General features: G+C 35.0%; 1 protein-coding gene across 2 annotated transcripts in view; it reads left to right on the forward strand.

The window, feature by feature from the left end:
- Positions 1–23,506, forward strand: part of MED13L (mediator complex subunit 13L) — a 298,574-nt gene that overhangs the window by 541 nt on the left and 274,527 nt on the right. The window lies entirely within an intron of this gene.

Consider the following 23,506-nt stretch of genomic DNA (forward strand, 5'->3'; position numbering starts at 1 on the left):
CCTTGTGATGCCCGCGCCTGCGATAAGCAGCTTTTTCCCCCTTGTGTCGGATCGGCTGCCCGCCCGCCCGCCTTTTGAATTTTAAAAAAATTCCATAATGACACCTGCAATTTCGCCCGAAAACAGTTGATTGAATGCGATTGTGTCAGTAAAGGACTCTTGCACCCGAAGCTCCCGGGATTGTAAACATCGACAGCCGTCTGCCTCTCGGGGCTTACTACGCTGGAGAGCCGTAAAGCTATTGCACCGAGCCGACGGAAGGTGGAGAAAGCTTTTTCTTCTTTCTCTCCTCCTGTGTCTTTTAAAAACTGTTTTCTCTCTCCTAACAACGAATCCACACACACACACAAAAGCAACAAGCTGGGCGGTTTGATAACATCGCTTTTATCTGCCTTCGCCTCTCTCGCGCTGTCTCTCTGATAATTGACAACTTTTCCTTCGGATTTGAATCGCCTGCCTTAATCTTGAAGCAGTTAGGGTGTCAATTGTTCTTCTGGAAGCCTGGCACCCGACGACGCCGTCTAGGTTCATCGAAATTAAAAATGCATAGGGCTCCAGCAACTCTTTCCTGGCGGTGGCAGTGACATTTGGTGGTAAATGCCATCTTTGCTTTTTATTGGGTCGTATTACCTAGCTCTGAAAACATTCACGTTGTTAAACCTGGCGTTTAGGCTAATAATTGCAGTGCGTGGTCTTTAAATATGTGCTTTGTGCATGAGTTACTGTATGTAGAGCTATGTGCCCGGGAGACTACGAATTTGTTTAAATATTGAGCAAAGATTTGTAAACAGATGTAGGGCAATTATGTTTCAAGCGTAGAATATAATTGGAAAATTGGCTGAACGGTTTAATTTAGGCTTGAAAAAACCCAACTTAGTTTAAGTTGTGTACCCTTTTGGGGGGACTGGCTTTGGGGAACATGCATTTTGGAAATGTTTTCTGTAACCTCTGCTGTAGATAGAGCTTTATTTCCTCTTAATCCTTGTTTACACTGGGTAAATAATTTAGTGTTCAAATTGTAATTAGTTACATTTAATTATGGGTAGCATAGATTTTTTTTTTCTTTGCGACTAGTGGAGAAATACAAATTCTTGCCAACTTTTCAAATGGAAGCTTTATTTTATTAAATATATTTCATTATGCAGATAAAAAAAGTCAAAACGTGATTTTTACCTACAAAGACCGAGTGACATAGTATCTGTGCTTTGTGTACTAGGATCAGGTCATTTTTTTTTTCCAACATTTTTATTCGGATATTTAATCTTAAAATTCAATTATAAGTTGCGATTCTTACTCTCTGTACTGTGATAATTTTCCCTTGATCTTTTGATATATGGGAATAAAACTCATTTTGTCTCCTGTTTTCTTCTCTCAGTCTATCATTTAGTATTAGTCAGATTCAGGGACTTCCATAGATTAGCAAACATATTGATTAAGGGGTATTTAAAAGGTTTTTGTTTGGCGGCTGGTGACCACGTTGACACTTTATCAGGGAATTAAAATAACCAAGTAGACCAATATTAGTGAGGAGAGATTCCCCCAAATTACCATATATCATGCTGACTGGTAATGGCTTGTATATATGTGGCTAATTTATATACAGTATGTTTTGTAGACAAATGAAAATCCATGTGTAGCCCGTCTTTAGTATATATCATTTCTTCTACCTTTTTTCTTTTTCTTTTCTTTTTTTTTTTTTTTAAAGCTTAAGTAAGGATGATAATGTTGATAGAGATAAAGATGTTTAAGATTCTTTTGTAGAAACAATTTGTGGGAGCGGGCTCTGTGCTTTATGACTGACTAAAGGTTTGTGCTTTGGGTATTTCTCTCCTAAACCTCTTTAAACCAGGAATTGATTTTTGAATATACTTTTTTTTTTTTTTTAAACAGAATTGCTCTTTAGGTAGCAACTTTGAAATGCAGAAATGCATGGGTTGATTTTTTTTTTTTTTAAAGGACTATAGAATGTCTACATTCTCTTTTAGGTGGAGGGTGGATTGGTGCTAATTAAAAAAATTACGAATGGGTTAAAGAACTGCTGATATTGTAAATTTTTCTCATTCCAAATTGAGCATTTTCTTGTAAATTAGATATAGTAGCAACCTGGAATATCAAAAATATGTTGCCTGAAGTACATTGTATAGAATAATTTCAAAGGAGATAAAATCATTACCCGTTCAAAATAAAGCATGTATTATAAGAACTCTTGGTGCTTTATAATGGCATGTATTTTTCTTTTTGGCCTGCAATTTTTTTGAGCAGAGAAAAGTATTGCTTATAGAGAATTTACCCAGATACTCATATTAATGTAGATTGAAATGTAAGCTAGAGATTATAAAGTTCTGTAACACAGTAATGACCCACCCACTTTCTGTTACCTTGAGGTGTTCATATGGCTTAGCAAAAGTTGATTTGTGCAGTCAGATGCCTTAAGGTTTTTGTCAGTCCTTTACTTATTTTGCTTTCTGATATTTCTGCTGCATGGCATCACATTTCCTAAATTCTTTGTCACCCCGTGCCCCCTTTTCCTAACATGTGAAAGATGCCATTGTGTATATATGATATGGGTCATTGTATGTGTTTCTTATTCTTACAGTTGTGAAATTTGTAGCTACTGCATTAAATGCATGCCTGGCTGTGCCTTTGTGACTCAAACCTGTTTTCTCATGCTGTCCATCACATTTCCGGGAGACTCTTGTTATATATTCACTCAGTTATAATTCAGTTAAGTGTGTTAAATCTGCCCTTTTGGAAAGTGTACCAGTGCACCCTATGGTATGTCAACTCACCCTTGTGGAAAGACATATTATAATTTCCAGATGTAAGTATATCTTTAGTTTTGTTTCTTTACTTTTGTTTCTCAGTCGAGGTGATATGGAGAAAAGTGATTTTGTGCCCTTTAACTAGATTTAAGTATATATCCTTTGACACACAGCAGTCTAATTCTTAGTTATGTGTGCTCCACATTCATGTTGTTTTATTTGCTTAGCATCTTCCGGACTATGGGGTAGTTGGGGGATGGTATCATTCTTCCTTCCTCAATTGAAACATACATTAGTACGTAATTCCTATTAAGGACCACTCATTCTATATTTGAAGATTTTAAGGTAATCTGTTGTTGACCTGCTTTCTTTTTTCTGAGGAGATTTATTATATTTTTTGCAGAGAAGGAAGATAGTTGTAAATATAGAAACTTTGAGATCTATTCTTTTGAGTTAGAACCAGATGGGGAGGACTATCAATTGAAAATGAGGAAGAAGGAATGATTAATCTTCTCAAGTGCCAGTAAATATACAGGGTATTTTTTCATCCCAATTTCCAATTTTAGTATTTACACATAAAGCATCTTTTTTTCATGATGGTTCATTTTGATTAATGAAAATGTTTATAATTTGCTAATGTATGTTTTCTGTTCAGTGTTTTGTTGTTAGTAGCACATGGTGTTGCAGTATTTATATATTTTTAATAGCAATAATAGCTACCCAGTAATAATTGCCATATTAACCTCCAATTGCTAGTAAATATTTTTAAGTACATAATAGACAGCAATTTAAGGCATAGTGTAGCAGTTTACTGGACTGTTTTAAAGAGCCATTTGTACGTGTGATGAGTTCATAATTTTAAAGAGAAAATAATGTACCTAAGACTTGTATGCTGCAAAATATGTCTGTGTTATTGCTTGAAGTGCTCATTGAGAGGAAGTTAGGTTGGGGCTGTTTCTTTGTAAGAATAAAGGCAGGGGAGGGGTGCCTTAGGACAATGAGTGTTGAGTTTATGCCAGGTGCTTATGTAGTTTAGCACTTTCTTTGGAATATTTTGGCATTTATTTTTCATGATTGTGTTAGGTATTTGGAGAAAAAAATCTCTTAAGGCATTCTTTTAATTAACATTAAGTTATAGTAGTGGATTATATTAATTAGGTTTGGAAAGATTGATTCATCTTTTTTGTTCACTGGCTAATTTAGCCTAGTTAATTGTGAGTTAATTGTATTCATCAAACACTTTCAAAGGTCTCCTCTGCTCTTGAGATTAATAAGAAAGATACTGTCACCAGTTTATATTATATTCTCTTTATCATATATTTGCAAAAGATAGGCATATTCTATAGTTATATTTGTTAAATTATTTAAAATTGAGGTGAAATTCAGTGTAAATAGTAATAAGATTGTTTATGTGGATTTTTTTTTAATGAACAGTTAATTCAGCTCTTCCTCAAAGTTTGATTCAAAGGTAGACTAGATATTTTTCTTTTTTTTGGCCATGCCGCCTGGCTTGCGGGATCTTAGTTCCCTGAACAGGGGTCGAACCCGTGCCCTGGCAGAGAGTCCTTACCACTGGACTGCCAGGGAATTCGCAGGCTAGATATTTTTCTGAATGGTTTCACTTATTTTCAGTAGAAGAAAATAATAATCTCCTCCTCTGAAATAGTAGTAGAAGGTACTGATTTGTTGTTGTTTTTTCTGAAAGAGGGTGATGTATTAATTTCACAGAAGTTAGCTAGTGAGAGAGATTAGACAAAGTTTATAAGAATTAGTAATATGGTTGAATATTAGGTATTGTTACTGAGCTGTGCATTGCAGCCGTTTATTAGAAATGGAGAAAAAGGATTTCTGTGACATTTCTTTTAGTGTCACTTATTTGAAATGTATTGTGTGCTAATCTGCTTTACAAACCGTGTGTGTTGTAGCCACCAGAATTCCTATTTTGTCATTGTATAAACATTGCTATTTCGAGAAATTACATTTAATGCATTGCAAAGTGAGGTAATTAGGTAGATAGCCTAAAAATGTGCTGTGGGAATAGTTAAAAAAAAAAATTTGCACTCACATTTATTTCATAGGACTTGCTTAGAGATTTGGAGTCAATGAATCAATATTTGTAGTGTGTGTTGGAATTTCAGACTTTTCTTCCCACTTGAATCATTTAACAACTTTCTGATCCTGTTCAGATAATTTCCTTTTATAGTATAAGCTTTCATTGTTTATTCGAAAGATTTGAAGGTGTTAGCTTTGTTCTGTTGGGGGAATTCACTTCACATTACATAGGGGAGATGATTTTCCATTAATCTTGGTAAATATTAACATAAATGAGGAATTGTAAATTCACGTTCATTTGCATGAATGAAATATATATGCTTGCCCAATTTTTGTTTAGTATAAAGTCACTTATGTACATCAGTATAGTTTTCTATCTTTGCTTTAGCTGATACAAAAATAGTTTTAAATGCTTTTAAAATGTTATGGTTGGTGTTTATTTCAGAGGTAGCTCCCCGTCCTACTACAGTGTTTTGTTACTTAATTTTTGAAATCGTTGGATTCTGTCCTCATAAATTGGCTATCATAGTCTTCTTTTAGGAACTTCTGTTTTACTTGCATTTATATTAGCATGTTTTAGTTATGTTTGTTGGAGTAGAGTTGCTTTCCTTTTTTAAGCTGATAAAATGTCTTTTAGAGTGCATTTGGATTCTAGTCAAGAAAGATGAAGTTTTTTCGTTAATTTCTAGGTGAGAATTAGAAGAATCAAAGGTGTCCAAGGGAGAATGTTTATGTCACTGGCATTTTCATACTCTATAGTTTATTATGTATATTTCTGAGTGTTTATTTTCTCATTCCAGATGAATTGTGGTAGAAACTTATTAAAACCGTATTTCTACTACTGTGAAACAGCACAGAGCCCTGGTTGACAGCTTTCTGCATTTTGTACTTTTTCCAGTACAGTGAAATTCCATTACTGTTAAAGGAACCTCCTGACTTGATTATTTTAAAATTTCATTTGTGCCTTTATTTTACATTGTTTAGATTTGTAACTTAAAAAAATGAAAAGGGGAAGATAAAGGGAATTAGGTAGGTTTGCAGGTAAATATTTTTTCTCAGTCTTGACTAGATTTCTTTACTGTAATAATTAATTCTTAATTTGTATTAAGTCACCACATTAATTGGATATATTTAAGACATTTGATATTAAAATTAAATTTGAGGAAGTGATTCGTTTCAAATAAAATATGTAATTGTGCATAGAATTCTTTATGATATTGAGTGGAAATTTTAAAGATTGATCATGTAAAAGGTATTAAATTGCATGAAAACTGTGGTCCCCCTCCCCCCCAAGATCATTGATACATTTCTGAGGAAGTATTTTTGCATGAGACACATAAAGCTTCCTCATATAGTTCCACTGTCCATCAGCGCTTAATTTGAGAGGTAATAAGGTATTCAAAAGTATAATTGGTGTGAAAAAACATTTTGTGTTGGTAATTCTCATGATTGAATGTTAATGTCCTAAAGAGAAATAAGGAAGAACATACATATATCCAACTCAGGAACCAGCTCCTAGTTTTTTTGCACGTGTATATGTCTGGCATAATCCTACTCATCTTTTAAGGAGGTCAAATGTCACCTCCTCTGTGAAGATTTCCTAGACTCCCACAGATAGAACTTGTCACTCTTGTTCCTTCCGTGTACCTCCTTCTGTCTACCTCTGATAATCATATGAGCTTCTGTAGGGCTATGACCCTAAGTCATCTTTCCATTCTCTTCACAGTTAAGTGCTAATTAACTCTTTGTTAAATGAACGAATGACTGGACAACTATTATCTTCACCACCTTGTTCCCTAAGGGATTTCTCATTGCCCATTTAGGTCCTGATCACAGTATGTTATTTATTATTATTTTAAACATTTATTTAGCTGTTTAGCTCTGTGTTCTGAATATACATTATCTAGGCTGTATGTACTGTGGCTTGGTAATATTTTAGATGAGTTCTAGAAAATCTTTATTAAGAATTCCAGCTGATCAAGGGAGACATGCTTATACCTCAAAGGAATAGGAATTCAGTTAGTATTTAGGTTTTGTCTAATGTGGTAGGCAACCTATAGATTTTGGAACCTGTTGGAGATTTTGTTTGGGGCTTGATCCAGAATTCCTTCATTTCCATTCTCTAAGCCATATAAGAGGGCTTTTGGTCAACCTTCAGTTATAAGATTACTTTGCATGAGCTCAGTAAGATGGGTAGTAAACCGGTCGGTAATAGGGAAAGTTGAGTGGTATTCAGACTTTTTTTTTTTTTCTACTAGTGACTAGATCTCCTTGCTTGCATAATGGTTTTGTGCCTCAGTTCCTCCTATAAACTTGAAGGAAATATGGAGGTCAGGAGGTGTGAAAAATCATTTTGAGTATCTTTTAAGAAAAGTATTTTGGATGACTAGATAATGTTTGTTAATAGGAAGAGACTTCTGGCAAATTACAACTGAAATTATAGAGTAGCCCTAGGCAGTTAACCAGGAAGTTGGAATGGCAAAATTACTTATTTTAAGTATGGCAGCTATATTGTATTTGTGCTTTTTTGGCGGGAGCAGAAGATTAAATTGTTCTTCTGTTTTTCTTCGTAAATAAGCCATCTTTAGATGTTAACAACTTTTCGCTTGTTTATATGATTCTCAGTTGTGTGGTGTCTTTAATAAGCTAGGTGATTCTGCTGTACCAGCCCTGAGCTCTGACTGGCTGAGACTGGAGATTGAACCGTGGCTCTTATTTAGTAGTTTAAGCTATTAATTCCTTGGCAGCTCTGGAGTGCTCTTTGAACTTTAAATAGCAGTGCTATTAACATTTTGAGAGTTGTCTCAGGGAATGTCAGAAATAGTACTTAATAAATATCTTTTTCTTTTTAAAGACTAAATCATGTTTTAGTTTGACACACATGTCACAACCCTTACTTTGTTTTGAACAAAGTATATATCCTCAGCTACCAGCCAGTTTCTATTTTCCATTTAATAATGTGGCAACATCTAAAAATATTGTTTAGACTTTGTTGAAGGAAGGAAGGTCCCTCCCCCATCTGTAGTTTTTGTCTTAGTCATGTCGAATATGAATAGTGTCCTAAGTTTTTATCCAAAGTGTAGAATTTTACATGTAGGTGGTTTTCAGCATTCTAAATGTCAGAAAAAGTTAATTTGTATGTAAGTTTGCTTTCACATAAAAACCTACCCTTAATTCTGTTGCTACAAATGATGGTTTGCCTATTGTATTGTACTTAATTACTTGTGTTATAGAACTTGAATGCTATTAATGGGAGCATTTTTATGGGAAAGCTTAGGATATTAGGAGTACCTTTCCTCTGAGTAGTTTGCTGGCAATCAGAGTAGGCACTCCCTAAAACCCATCTTAGATGCTGCAGGCAGTGGGAGTGAGGATGACCCAGACTCTAGGCCCACTTCAAGGCCTGGGAGAGGATTGCTATCTGAAAGAGAGGCTTGAAGAGGGTGTTGAGAGGTGAGGGCGGTTCCTTCCCAATGGGAAGAACAGCAATTTTGGAGCAAGGATTGAAGCCGATTTTCCCATCCCTACCTGAAGGTATCCGCTGCTCTGCTGCTTCCTCTTTACTGATATACTTTTATTAAAATGTAGGGAATAGTGATAGGTTCTGTGATGTCATCAGGAAAAGATTTTGTGTTTCTTTGCCCTTTAGCTCTTCCGTTTCCTCTTTCACTCACCCCTAGAGAAAAACTTCCTACTTGCTATTTTGTGTGGTAAATGAGGACTTAACGAGCCTCAGTGAAGTGAAAAGGGAATTGGGGGTGAGACTGGATGGTGTGTAACCAATAAATTAGTATTTAGGTATTAATTTTTTGTATGTTATGCTTGAGAAATTTAGGACAATATATATTCATTTTCCAGTCATGTACATACATGAGAAATGATTGAAATCGGGCTTGGGCTTACAAAAGGGCTAAGGGTCTGATATGTAGGATAAAGACCTACATATACTATTTAGTTTTTAAGATTGTAGATGGTAAGTGCAGAGGGAAAGCAGCATGGACAGATAGCATAGTAACTCAGCCAGAAAAACTCAGAAGAGGAGTTTTAAACTGGATCTTGAAGGAATGGATGGATATGGCTTGCTAGAGGGGAATGCAAAGGATGTTCTTTGGAAGCTCAGTTGACAGCTCTGGGTCTGTCCTTGAGAATATTTCCTGAAGTGGTATATAGGAGAGCACTTCTAATTTATGGTCTTGCTTCTTGGTTTCCTTTTAAAAAACAGTACAGAAACTTATTGAAATCTGGTTTTTGTTAGGTGGAAAATTTCAAGTGTGGGCAGGCTGATTTAGGTTAAGAAATGGTGATGTTAAAATAATCAGTTTTCTAAAATAATTCGGTTCTGAACTTTAAAAAAAACAGTGCTATATTACACAAAATGCTAATGACTAAAGTGACAAATATTTCAGAAACTGGACAGACGTGAATCTTAAATGAGCAGATGGGATACGAAACTAAAAGCGGGAGATAATCCAAGACAATATAGAAACTATTATGAGAAATGAATTGAGGAAAAACAAGTGTGTTAAATGGTATTATATTTACTAATATGTTTAAAAGCTCTTCTAGGATTGCTCTCTTACATAGACAAATTGGAATTGTTGAACTGTGTAACCTATCATTTAAAAAATTTCGTTCATTTAAAACAAATTAGATTTTGATCCAGAATTACTTCTCATGAAGCCTAGACATTTAAGTCATGAATATATATGTTAATGTGCTTTCAGTAGGCAATATAATTTGCTTTATCTGACTTAAAAATTAAAAAAAAATAATAATCATAATTTTCAAAGACAACTGTGGTGGACCTTGAAGGGGAGAGGTTAGGAGTGAAAGATGAGGAAGTTTGCTGTTTGGGCAGCTTGGTACTTAGTTGAAATCATTACATATGACTGTTGAGGGTAGAATCTGGATTACAGTGGCTTGCAGAATGAATGAATGGTACACTTTTCAGTTGAAGGAGGTTGATATGAGGCAAGCAGTGATGTGGGAGTGGGGAAGGTAAGAGATTGAAAGGTAGATGAAGGAAATTTTTCAGAAGGCAAGAGCCTCATTTGTGTTTATACATTAGTAGCAACAGTAGTGGAGAGATGGAAAGAAAGATGAAAGATATAAGAAAAGTTGATAATTGATGAAACAATCTGGCTGGAAATGGTATTAGGAACCCAGGTGATGGGGTTAGCACTGGAAAAGAGCAAGACACCTGTGAGAAATAAGGTGTGAGCATGTAAGAAATGAATAAGTGTGGACAATCTCAGTTGTAGCTTGAGTGCTTTTTAAATTCACAGATTAAAGATATTGAGCTTGAGCCTGAATAAACACTTAAAAAATTTTTTAGCTAAAAAATGTGCATTTTACTTGATGTGCTTGTTACTATTAACCATTTTTGTTTTTATTTTCCTTTAATGGTTGTTTTAAGTAGGTCAAATGTCACCTCCTTCGGTTGTACACTTCACAGTTATGAAACTGATTTTGAGCTAGTCACACCAGAACAGGTACACGTCTGCCCAAATGAGAAGCCTTTTTCAAAATAAGCCCCCTTGAAATGAATCAGATATTGATGACATTGTCTGTAATATTTTTTTGGTCCTTTCCCTATGGAATTTCTTTTAGAGACAGTTTAGTCAGCCACCCCAGAAAGTCTTATAAATTTTAAAGTATACTTCTTTGGTCAGTGTCTTTTCTTCTCTCTTCTCTTAGTTCTGCTTTCTGCTCTAAATTGTTGCTTAAGTCAGCAATTTAGTGCCTTCTGATAGGGGTCTTACGGGTGATGAGCAAAAATCCTGGGAAGAACTCTACTTTTGGATATACAGTTGACCCTTGAACAACATGGGTTTAAACTGCATGGGTCCATTTATACCCGGGTTTATTTCAATAAATAAATACTACAGTACTATGCGATCTGCAGTTGATTGAGTTCGTGGATAAGGAGGGCTGACTGTAAAGTTACATGTGGATTTTCAACTCTGCGGGGTGGGCAGTTCAAGCGCCAACTCTGTTGGCATGTATACATTATGCATGTGTGCCAAGAGTTCCAGCCTTGCTTGTACGGTTGCCTCCCAGGTTCTTTGTCTAGTGCTTCAGTGTGCTTTGTTTCAGTACAGTTTCAGTGGAGGTAGATTTAGTGGCCCATTGATTGGTAAGACTAGATATTGGGACAGATTAAGTGGGGGTGGCATTTTTGCTTTCTGGGGATCAAAGCAAATTATCATAAGAGGAGGAATAGAATTGTAAGTTGTGCCCTGTCTGTGTCTGTCTAGCAAACGTTAGATATCCTCCTGAGGTTCATTTTTGGCTAGACTGAAGTAATTAAAAAGAAGAGCCTTGGGATAAATAAATTGAGATAATTTCTTAAGGTTTTAACAGAAAGTTTGGTCTGTGAGACCAAAGTACTTACCTTTTCCCACTTAGCGTTGCTTTACTCATTTGAGACTGCCTAGGAAGTCATCCAGTGTCCCATACATGTTCCTTCAGCAGCTTCTTCCACAGGCGAAGATTAGCACTCATACGTATTCAGGATTTTAATTTCTCATGGTCTGCCTTAATATTCAGTGTTTGGGGAGGTGCAGAGGATGTTTTACCTATAGCAGGCATGCCTGTATTATTTAGATTGAGTTGCAATGGCAAGTATGATTTTCTGCTTTTGAATTCAATGAGGTTTTTCTCAATAATGGTTTTCATGTTACATAGATGATTTTATTTATAATTCCTTTTCTTCTTAAAATACTTTTTCACATTAAAAAATGGGAATTGAAATCCTGTCAGAAAGTGTGGCAATATAATCCTAGAGCTATAGATATTTTAGGAAAATTTACTTAAATGATAATTATGCTAAGTAAATAATAGGCACTTTTAAATTGTACAGATTTATTTAACACCTGAACAGTCTAACATTTAGAATTTATACCAGAGCATAAATCTACATCATAGCTACTAAAGACCATAAATATTTACCTTCTGAAATACAAATCCTAAAGTCTAAGTTACTAAAAACATTTTTCAAAGTATATTCGTTTACATACAGAGTGTACAGAGTGTAATCATCTGCATGGATTGAATCAAGTGTCGTGGTCCCAAATGACTAAATTCTTTAGTTGTCTATAAATTACTTGAGATATGTATGAAAATAATATTTTGTTGCTGTTTGGTGCTATCATGGTGAAACTGAGCTTTGTAACCCAGACAGATGGTGCTATTCTTGAGTCTGTCTGCAAGATCCTATAACATTTAATTAAACAGAATGATTCTCATGAGAACCCATACTTAGATATGTGTAAGCTAATAAACTGTCTTCTTTAGTAAATTTTATAAATTTGATTTGAAAAAGAAGTATTTACTTGTTCTTAGGAAACTTTTCTAATGACTGTGTTAGGATGAGTAGTCTGGTTTGGTAGTTTATATGGTAAACTCAAAGAATAGTCTAGATGGAAAACAAATGGGATTCACTAAGGTAGGTGCTTATCTCCTACAGTAACTTTGATTTTGTTGTCAAACTTTCTCATATGGTAGATGTGATACACTGTTAAGAACTCCAAGAGCTGACTTTAACAATTTCCAGAAAACTGTGAGAAATTTGGCAATATATGTTAACATTCATTTTAGAAAATAACTATTGATTTAAAATCCTTGTGATCTACCTTACATTTTAATATTAGAATTGAAAATAGAAACAGCTCAATCCAGTTTTAATACATTAGGTGGATAGAACTTTATTTAGCTGTTTTGTAGAAGTTTGAGTTTGGAGGTAATAGTATATGGTTGAGATGAATAAATTTATCAGTTACCTAAATAATTACATAAATAATACATTAATAAGTCGTACAATATTTCTAGATATCCTTGGAAATTATTCTTGTATTAAATTTACTTATTTTTATTTAATGCTTAGTCTTTAATAGACAGGAGACAAAGCCTGAAAGGTGATGTTTGACGCCAGATTGGATGACATGAAGGAGCTGGAAGTTTATTCTGTATGCACAGGGGAATGCCTGGAGGCTTTTGAGGAGGATAATGACCTGATAAGATTTATGTTTCAGAGAGAAAACCGACGTGGGCTCTGTGTAGTGTTGGTTGTAATAGTGGAGAAACCAAAGGCAGAGAGAAGGCTCTTAGAATAGTCTAGAGCTGAGAAATTATGCAGGGCCAGTAGGAATAGAGAGAAAGAAATGGGTTCAAGTAGTATTTTGGAGGTAGAATTTGACAGGACTTGGTGACCAATATTGTATGTCATAGGAGAGGAATCAAATGGCAAACAGATATTCTTGGTTTTATAACATTTGCTTTCTCGCTTATACAAAACAAAGAAGAACTGTTGACAACATCCATGAGCTATATTTGTTAGCAGAAGACCTACACTTTGATCACAGGCATATATGAAAGTATTCACTGAGCCTGGGTTCTTGCTATTAAATTAAGCCTTGTGGAACTCAAAAGTTTTAAAATTAACTACGGACAAGAGCTGGGGGCAGAAAGACAAGAGATAGTGAAAAGAAAGTAAAAACAAACATTAGCCTATGTAATCTGCCTATTTTCAGAAAAGGTTTGAGGCAGTGGGAACAAGATTTTATTCCTAAATTGAGAATAAGATTTATGAGAAAGGAGGGGTGGATTAAACAGTTGGGGAAGAAAGGAGAAGGCAAGACTGGTGGGGTAGGTGCAGAGGTGTGGGTTGTGAGTGGTGGTGGTTGTAGGTGGGAATCAAGAATATTTTGGTAGGGGAAGAGCCCTTGAATTTTTGATTATCAGAAATGGGCATGGAGAAACTCTGATAGAAAGAAAGAAAATAGAGGGGGGAGTGCCCTAACAGCAATTGGCTCTATCAGCGTTTGTTCCATAGAGCCTCTGCTTTTAATAGTGGTAAGCTCACAACATCATGGATGAGCCTCAGAAACACAATGTAGAGACCAACAGCTGACTACCGGCTCATAAGGAATGCAGTAGAGGTCAGAACAACTCTCCACTGTATATTCCCTTGTAATAATAAAGACGTTGAATTAAACCAAAAAAAAAAAAAAAAAAGTGGTAAGCTCAGAAAGCAGATTGCATTCTTTCTCTGTAAATCTGCTTTGAGTTATTTTCACTTAGTTTTTTTTTTAATTTAATTAAACTAATTAATTTATGTATTTTTGGCTTTGTTGGGTCTTCGTTTCTGTGCGAGGGCTTTCTCTAGTTGTGGCAAGCGGGGGCCACTCGTCATCGCGGTGCGCGGGCCTCTCTCACTATCGCGGCCTCTCTTGTTGCGGAGCACAGGCTCCAGACGCGCAGGCTCAGTAGTTGTGGCTCACGGGCCTCGTTGCTCCGCGGCATGTGGGATCTTCCCAGACCAGGGCTCGAACCCGTGTCCCCTGCATTGGCAGGCAGACTCTCAACCACTGCGCCACCAGGGAAGCCCTCACATAGTTTTTTATTTAAAGGTTTTTTTCCTATCAATTTCATATTAGTGATATTTTTGGTAGGAGGATGAAATAGACTTTTACCCCTATTTTTCTTCTTGCCTTTGTGGAAATTGCCGGTTTTTAGGAATTGGCATAGTGGATAGAATAGAGAGGACATTTGTAAAGACCACAAAACAGTGTGTATCTTTGGTGCTATTCTTCATTCTCATTCTGGGTTCCTTTAAATTTTCATTCCTATCATTCTATTCTCTGTTTCCTCAGCACTTAGCTTTCTGATTGGACAATATTTTTATAGATACTGAGAGTGTAATTGTTATGCCGTATCAGATTTCTGCCTCGCATATTGGGAAAACTTTTCCCTTCCTCTCTCCCTCTCTGCCCATCCTTCCATACCCCTTTCCTTTTTCAGCACATTCCTGGACTCCCTGTGCTCTGGAGCTTTCCCTACCCTGCTGCACTTTTACTTGGCAGCACCAGTTCTCAGTTAAGAGCTAAAATGTACATATGCACTTCAGAACCTTTTGATGTAATCTTCTTGCTGTGGTGGGGATCCTCTCCAGTTGTTTTGAGTGCACTTACTGGCACAGCATGTGCTATCCATTGTCAGTTGGCTGTAATTCATTCAGCCTTCCCATGTGGGTAGATTTTTCACTTGGCTACCCTGAAGGTGGAGAGTTGGCTTTCTTGCAGTTGTCATTTTTCTTTAATTTCTCTCCAAGTGAGGTCATAGTAATGAAAAACAAAATATTTCCAAGAAATAAAACTTCCAAGAAATTAAAACTACATATAAAAAAATTACACATAATCCAGGCACTCCATTAGATCATATAAATTCCAGCTCTTCCTGTTAATGTGCAAATTTTTGGTAAGTAGATGTAATCACAGGGTAAATATAGTTCTTTATTCAGCTGTATGCCTAACGTATTTTCCATGTGGTCACCATTTTCATAATTATAATTTTTAAGAGAAAAGTACTTTATAAATTTAATTAATTTTATAATTTATAATTTAATAATCCAATATTGTTAATATTGGAAGATCTGACATAAAACATGAAGGTTCTCCTCCCCCATATAGAGGTAACTACCGGTAGTTTAATTTTTATCATTCCAGATTTGTTTTTTTTTTAATATGTTTGTGTGCCTATACAATGCAGTTTCAAAATTGTTTTCATTAGATAATAGTGTGTATAAATCATACATAAGGTAGAAACAATCATGATACAGTGAACACCCATGTACCTAATACTCAGAGTAAGAAAAAGAACATTTTAGCATTTGTGAAGTCCTTATGATCTCTTTCCTTTCCATTCTCTTTCCTCTCCTTTCAGAGGTAACTATTCTGGATTTTATGTATATCATCTTCTATTTTTTAAAAAAGGTTTTAATCATGTGTATTTAGTGTGTGTATGTATATATATACATATATATATAATTTTGGTTTTTGGAACTTTTTATAAATGAACTATATTCCTCTGCAGCTTGCTTTTTTAATTATTATGTTCCAACAATGTGCAATTATAATTCACTCTTACACCACAGTTTATGCATATTGCATATGCATATTGATGATGGACATATTTGTAGTTAAAAAAATTACAGGTAGGGGCTAATTCTCCAACGTTTCCTGCAACATGCTTTTTCTGCTTAGCATTTAAAACTATTAGTCATAAAATCAGTCTCAAAATATTTTTAAGTCAGTAAATTTAGATATACTTCACTCTTTTTTATTATTATTATTTTTAAACAGTTGTATCCTGTTTCACAGGACGGGATGTACTATTGTTTATTTAACCATCAACTGTGAGAAACATTAAGATTCATTTTTTTTCTGTAACAGTACAGTTACGCATTTTGATAGTTATAACCATAAATTCCTTAAAAAGATGTGTCAGTTTACATTTCTGTGGGCAATATATAAATGCCCAATTCTTCTATCCTTGCCTATTGTGAAACTTACTCATTTTAATTGTTTATACTCTGAGCAAAGAAAATCTCAGTATTAAAATTTTCAGTTTCTTTATTCCTAATGAGGTTATGAGCATCTTTTCATACAAACAGACATACATATTTTGTGAGTTTTATTTTTCAAAAGCATTTGATCTCTAAAAAGCCTTTTGTTTTCTTTTTCTATTTAAAATTTCCAACCATTCACTAGCAAGAGTCTTTATTTCAAGTCGGATCTTTACATGTTATACACATTCTCATCTCAGAGATTTTGCTCTTTCTAAGAGTACTTACTGAATGCCTGTAATTGCTTAACTGCTTGCCAGCTACATAAATTTTCTCATCAAGATCCTGATGAGATAGGTACTACTGTTCCCATTTTTCCGATAAGAAAACTGAAGCAAGAGTTTAAAGTACTTGCCCTGGGTCACACAGCCAGCCAGTGATGGAGCCCAGTCAGTGACTTAAGCGCCCGAACGCTTAACCAGTGCATTGTATTGTGTTCTCTTCTTTCTTTTCTTGTCTGAATCCTTTAGAGCTTCTGTGAAGCTCCTCCTAACTATTCCAAACATTATTGGTCTCTTTCTTTTCTGAGCCTTTTAAAAATTAACAGTGTAGACCATATAATTTAGCATAAGCATGAAGGTAGAAATCACTGGAGCATATAGATTTGCCTGAGATTAATGGAGTGATAATACAGTTTACATTTTTAAAAAGTTTCATCAGATTAATGGAGTAATAAGGCAGCTTAAAATTTCTTCCCATGGATAGGCAGATTTTTCTCTCCTAGACTACTTTATTCCAAATAGAGAAACCAGATGGAAAATGAAAAATTAAGATAGTTTATTTTGATCAATGACTGGGCAAGATAAAAACCTCGGTAATAGTCTCAGAAAAATTCATCACCTCACTAAAAGTCTTTTAGTTTTTTAAAAATAAAAAGCCAGTTGCTGAAATGCTCATCAGAAATGATTTATTATGGTAACATAATCATGTGCTTATTAAAAAGTAGACAAATAGCTTAAAAAAGATAGAAATTTCTTTTTTGCATACACGCAAGCTGGAGGCAGCATTTCAGAACTGGTTTGGTTACTTCTCAGTAATCAAGGGACCCAGGTTCATTCTTTATTATTCCATTATCTCTAGTTTATCACAAGTAGCATATTGTCCAAGATGGCTGCTCAAACTCTATAATCATCATGGTGGCATTCTAGATAGAAGGCGGAGGAAATGTAGGAAGGCCACACCCCTCCTTTTAAAGGAAACTTCTCGAAAGTTCCTTACAACACATCTGGCCATGCTTAACCTCAGGGAAGCTGGGAAATGTAGTTCTTCAAGTGAGCACATTGTTATCCCCAGCAGTGTAGAGTGTATGTTACTGTGGAGGAAGGAGCCGTTCATGTTTGGGTCGGCAGCCAACAATGTCTGCTATACTGAGAAAGTAATATAAATTTGTGTTTATAGTCTGTTATTGCAGTTGGGTAAGAAATCATCCCAACTTCACCAATGAACTTCATTAAATAGTTCAGTTCCCAGAAATTTCACGAGTTCTCTTTTAGTTAAGGTTAATAAATATAAATCATTAACCAGTGTTATGATGTAGTTAGGCATGAAAATAATTTTTTCGAAAATATCTTTCTAAGAGAGATTCACAGTTACCTTGGAGATACAGAAGATGGTTACTTTGGCTATATTAAAAATAGATTTTTTTCTTTGAGAGATTTTTTTTTTACATGGATTCTTCCATTAATACATAAATTTTTGATGATCTTTATTGAGGTATAGTTTACATACAATAAAATGTTACCCAGTTTAAGCAAGTGCAGTTTTATGAGTTTTGACTAATGTGTAGTCTGTGAAACCACCTCCCACCTCCAGGCAACCACTGATCTGCTGTTACTGTAGACTCATTTTGCCTTTTCTAGAATATTTTATAAATGGAATCATATAGTATATAGTCTTCTTTGTCTGGCTTCATGTAGGTAATTCCTTTTTAGTGCTAAGTTGTAGTCCCTTGTATTGATAAACCACAGTTTGCTTATCCATTCATTTATTAATGATTATGAACTTTCATGTACTGGTTTTTATGTGGGGCATATGTTTTTATTTCTGTAAACAACCAGGAGTGCCCTTGCTGAATCATGTGGGAAACACAGATTTCACTTTGTAAAGTACTGCTCAACTTTAAAAAGATGATTGTACCGTTTTACATTCCAGCCAGCTATATATGAGTTCTAATTGCTATTCCAGGGTAGCAAAGATTTCCTTTTATGATTTCTTCCAGAAGTATCACAGTGTTCATTATTTGGTTTAGGTCTGTGATTAAGTGATCCATTTTGAGTTTTTTTTTTGTGTGGTGTGAGGTAAGGGTTGAAGTTCTTTTTGCATGTGGGATATCTAGTTATTCCTGCATCATTTGTTGAAAAGACTATGTTTTTCCTATCACTGTCAAAAATCAATTGAATGTATTGAATGTATGTGTGTAGTGCGGCTTGTGGGATCTTAGTTCCTCTACCAGGGATCGAACCTGGGCCCTCCGTAATGAAAGTGCAGAGTCCTAACCACTCCGCCAGGAAATTCTGCCAGGAAATTCCCTGTATTCTGTTCCTTTGATCTACGTGCCTCTTCTGCCACTACCACACTGTCATGATTACTGAAACCTTACAGTATATCTTAAAGTCAGGGTAAATTCCCAACTTTGTTCTTTTTCAAAATTGTTTTTGCTCTCCTGGGTACTTTGCATTTCAATATAAGTTTTAGAGTCAACCTGTCAATTTGTTAAAAAAAAACAAAAAACAAAAGAAAACAACCTGCAGGGATTTGATTGTGGTCTTGTTGAATCCATAGATCAATTTGCGGAGAATTGATAGGTTAACGATTTTAGGTATTCTAAGCCGTAAACATGTTCTGGCTCTCCGTTTCTTTAAGTCTTTAAATTTCTCTGAACATTGTTTATAGTTTTTGGTGTACAGGTCTGCAACATGTGTTATCAGATTTATCCCTGAGTAGTCCATGTTTTTCAATGCTCTTATAAGTGGCATTGCTTTTAAATATTATTTTTAAATTGTTCACTGTTAATATGTAGAATATAATTAACTTTTGTATATTTATTTTACATACTATGTAAATTCCCTAAACTCAATTACAGTTAACCCTTGAACAATATGGAGGTTATGGGAACCAACCCTCCCCACAGTTGAAAATCCGAGTATAACTTATAGTCAGCCCTACATACCCACAGTTCTGCCTCCACAGATTGAACTAACCACGGATCATATAGTACTGTAGTATTTTAAAAAATCTGCATATAAGTAGACCTGCACAGTTCAAACCTGTGTTGTGGAAGGTCAACTGTATTAGTTTTAGTAGATCTTCTGAAGTCCTTTAATTTTTGTAAATGTACATGATGATGTTGTCTGTGAATAAAGATGATGTTATTATTATCTTCCTTTCCAATCTGTATGCCTTTTATTTCTTGCTTTATTGCATTGATTAGGACCTACAGTACAAAGTTGAATAGAAGTGTGTTAAGAATGTGCATCCTTGCTTTGTTCCTGATCTTAGGTGGAAAGTGGTCAATTTTTCATCATTAATTGTGATATTAGCTGTAGGTTTTTGAATATCCCCTTAATCAGGCTGAGTAAGTTCCCTTTAATTCCTAGTTTGCTAAGTCTTTTTACCATGAATAGGTGTTGAATTTTATTTATTTATTTATTTTTGGCTGTGTTGGGTCTTCGTTGCTGCGCGCGGGCTTTCTCTAGTTGTGGTGAGTGGGGGCTACTCTTCGTTGCGGTGCACGGGCTTCTCATTGCGGTGGCTTCTCGTTGTGGAGCACGGGCTCTAGGCGTGCGGGTTTCGGTAGCTGTGGCTCACAGGTTCTAGAGCGCAGGCTCAGTAGTTGTGGTGCACGGGTTTAGTTGCTCGCGGCATGTGGGATCTTCCTGGTCCAGGGCTCGAACCCATGTCTCCTGCTTTGGCAGGCGGATTCCTAACCACTGCGCCACCAGGGAAGCCCTAGGTGTTGAATTTTGTTAAATGTTTTCTCTGTTGATAACGATCACAGGTTTTGTTTTGTTATAATGGGGAATTTTATTGATGGGTTTTTGAACTAAGCTTGATTCAAATTACATTGATGGGCTTTCAAACTAATGCAACTGAGCTTAAATTCCCAAGATAAACTCCATGTGGAGGGTATGTTATCATTTTTATATATTGCTGGATTTGATTTGCTAATATTTTTTTACTGATTTTTAAATCTGTGTTCACGAAGGATATTGGCATGTAGATTTCTTTTCTTGTAATGTTTTTGGTCTTAGTAATGTTGGTCTCTTAAAAATGATTTGGGAAGTAGTCCCTCTGTTTTTTGAAAGTTTGTGTAGAACTGGTGGTATTTCTTCCGTAGATGTTTGATAGAATTTACTAGTGAAGCCATCTTGCGTTGGAGAATTCTTTGAGGGAAGATTTTAGTTTATGAATTCCATTTCTTTAATAGATACAGGGCTGTTCAGATCTTTGTGTGTGTGTTACTTTGGTAATTGTTGCAAAGGACTAGTCCATTTAATCTAAATAGTTTTAATTATTGACATACTGTTGTTTATAGTAATTTCATTATCTTTACAGTGTCATTATGATGTGAAGTAATTTCTCATCTCTCATTCCTGATGTTGGTAATTTGTCTTTTTTTCCCTCTCTTGATTAACCTACTGAGAAGTTTGTCAATTTTATTGATCTTTTAAAATAACCAGCTTTTCATTTTATTGGTTTTCTCTATTGTTAGTCTGTTTTATATTTCATTTATTTCTTTTCTTCATCATTTCTATCAATCTACATTTGGCTTAATTGACACCTTTTCTAGCTTCCAAAGGAAGAAGCTTAGAGCAATTTTATATCTTTCTTCCTTTCTAATGTAAATATTTAAAGCTACAGATTTCTCTTTGAGCACTGTTTGACTTGTACCCCTCCTATTTTGGTATATATTTTTTTCATATTCCGTTCAAAATATTTTCTAGTTTCCCTTGTGATTTTTTGGGGGGTGGTTCTATGCATTATTTATAAGTATTATTTATTTACAGATTTTGTGGGAGAGGGGAGCATTAGAGGTATTTTGTTAATTTCTAACTTAATTCTATTCAGAAGTTTCAACTTGTAAAAATATATTGATAGGGGACTTCCCTGGAATCCATCTGCCAATGCAGGGGACATGGGTTCAATCCCTGGTCTGGGAAGATTCCACATGCCGAGGAGCAACTAAGCCTGTGCGCCACAACTACCGAGCCTGTGTGCCACAACTGCTGAAGCCCGCATGCTCTAGGGCCCGAGTGCTGCAGCTACTGAGCCCAAGTGCTGCAACTGCTGAAGCCCGCACACCTAGAGCCCGTGCTCTGCAACAAGAGAAGCCACCACAATGAGAAGCCCGCACACCGCAATGAACAGTAGCCCCCACTCACCGCAACTAGAGAAAGCCCACGTGCAGCAGCAAAGACCCAACACAGCCAAAAATAAATAAAAAATGAAGAAAAAAATTAAAAATATTTTGGTATTTATTTTATGGCCCAGCATATGGTTTCTCTTGGTGAATGTTCCATGTGCATTTGAAAAAAAAGGTGTATTTTTTTGTTGAGTTATAATGTTTTATAAATGTCAGTTTGGCTTTGTTGGTTGATAGTGTTCATGTTTTTCTATATTCTTATTGATTTTCTGTCTACTTGTTTTATCAGTTGCTGAGAGGAGACCTGTTGAAATCTCCAATTATAATTCTGGATTTGTCAGTTTCTCCTTTTAGATATATCTGTTTGTGCTTCATATATTTTGAAGCTTTGTTATTAGGCACCTACACATTTGGGATTTACGCCTTCTTGAAGATTTGACATTTTTATCATTATAAAATTTCTCTCTCTATTCCTAGTAATGGTCCTCTTGGAGTCAAGAGGTATTGGTATTAATCCAGTCACTGCAGCTCTCTTATAAGTTATGTTTGCATGATGTATCTTTTTCTACCATTTCACTCTTAATCTAACTTGTCTTTAAGTGCGTTTCTTGTGAGCAGTATGTAGTTGGGCCTTTAAAAATTTTATCCATTCTGAGAATTGATATCTTTTAATTATAGTAGACTATATTTAATATAATTATATTGATATGATTGGGTTTAAGTCTACTACCTTGGCTTTTTTTTTTTCCTGTCTGTCCCATCCATTTTTTGCTCCCCTCCCCCTTTTATTTTTGTCTTTTTCTACTTGCTTTGGATTATTTTGAGGTTTTTTTTTTTTTTTTTTTTTAACAAGTCCATTTTGTCTTCAATATTGGTTTATTAGATATACCTCTTTGTTTTACTTTTTAAGGACTGGTCAAGGGTTTATAATACACATCTTTAACTTATTTCAGTGTGCCTTTAAATAATAAATTTTTTCATTTATAATGTTAAAACCTTATAAAAACAGTATACAATCCATTTTCTTTTTCTGGTCTTTGTTCTGTTGTTGTCATAAATTTTTCTTCTATATCTAGTATACAGTCCATGATCCATTATTTTTGCTGTAAACAGTTAATTAGTTTTTAAGGAAATTTTTAAATTAGAAAACATGTTTTGTATTTATTTGTATGTTAACTTTCTGGTGCTTGTTATTCTTTTGTGTAGATCCAGGTTTCCATCTATTTTCCTTGTACCAGAAGAACTTTTTAAAAAAACATTTATTCTAGTTACATTTATTAAAGTGCAGTTCCATTGGCTTCTGTTGAGCTAAGAAAATCTGTATTTTACCTTCATTTTTGAAAGATATTTGCTTGATTTAGAGTTCTAGATTTGGAGTTTTTTTTTTTTCTTTCAGCTTGTTCCATTGTTTCCTGCTTGCATATTTTCTGATGAGCAGTCTGTTGTAAATACTGTGTTTGCTTCTGCTTATGTAATGAGTCTTTTTTTTCTCTCAACAGCTCTTAAGATTTTCCTTTTTATCACTGGTTTTCAGAAATTTAATTGTATATATTTTGACTTTTTTTTTCTTTTTTCTTTTGGTTTATATTGCTTTGGGTTCACTGAACTCCTTGGTTCTGAGATTTATTCTCATGAAACTTTGAGACAGTTTGGCCATTATTAAATAATATTGTTTTTGGTTTTGTCTTTGTTTTTTTTCTGGTCCTCCCTTTCCCCCTTTGTGTGTCAGGACCCTAATTACATGTATGGTAGACTACTTGATATTTTTCTGACTGCTTCGGCTTTACTCATTATTCTTTGAGTTTTAAAAAATTATCTATTCTTAAGCTTGGATAATTATATTGTATGTTTTCAAGTCCCCTGATCTTTTTTTTTGGCAGTGCCTAATCTGTTAAATCCATTCAGTGAATTTGTCATTTCATATTT

This window comes from Eschrichtius robustus, chromosome 14 (assembly GCF_028021215.1).
Source record: "Eschrichtius robustus isolate mEscRob2 chromosome 14, mEscRob2.pri, whole genome shotgun sequence".
Lineage (NCBI taxonomy): Eukaryota > Metazoa > Chordata > Mammalia > Artiodactyla > Eschrichtiidae > Eschrichtius > Eschrichtius robustus.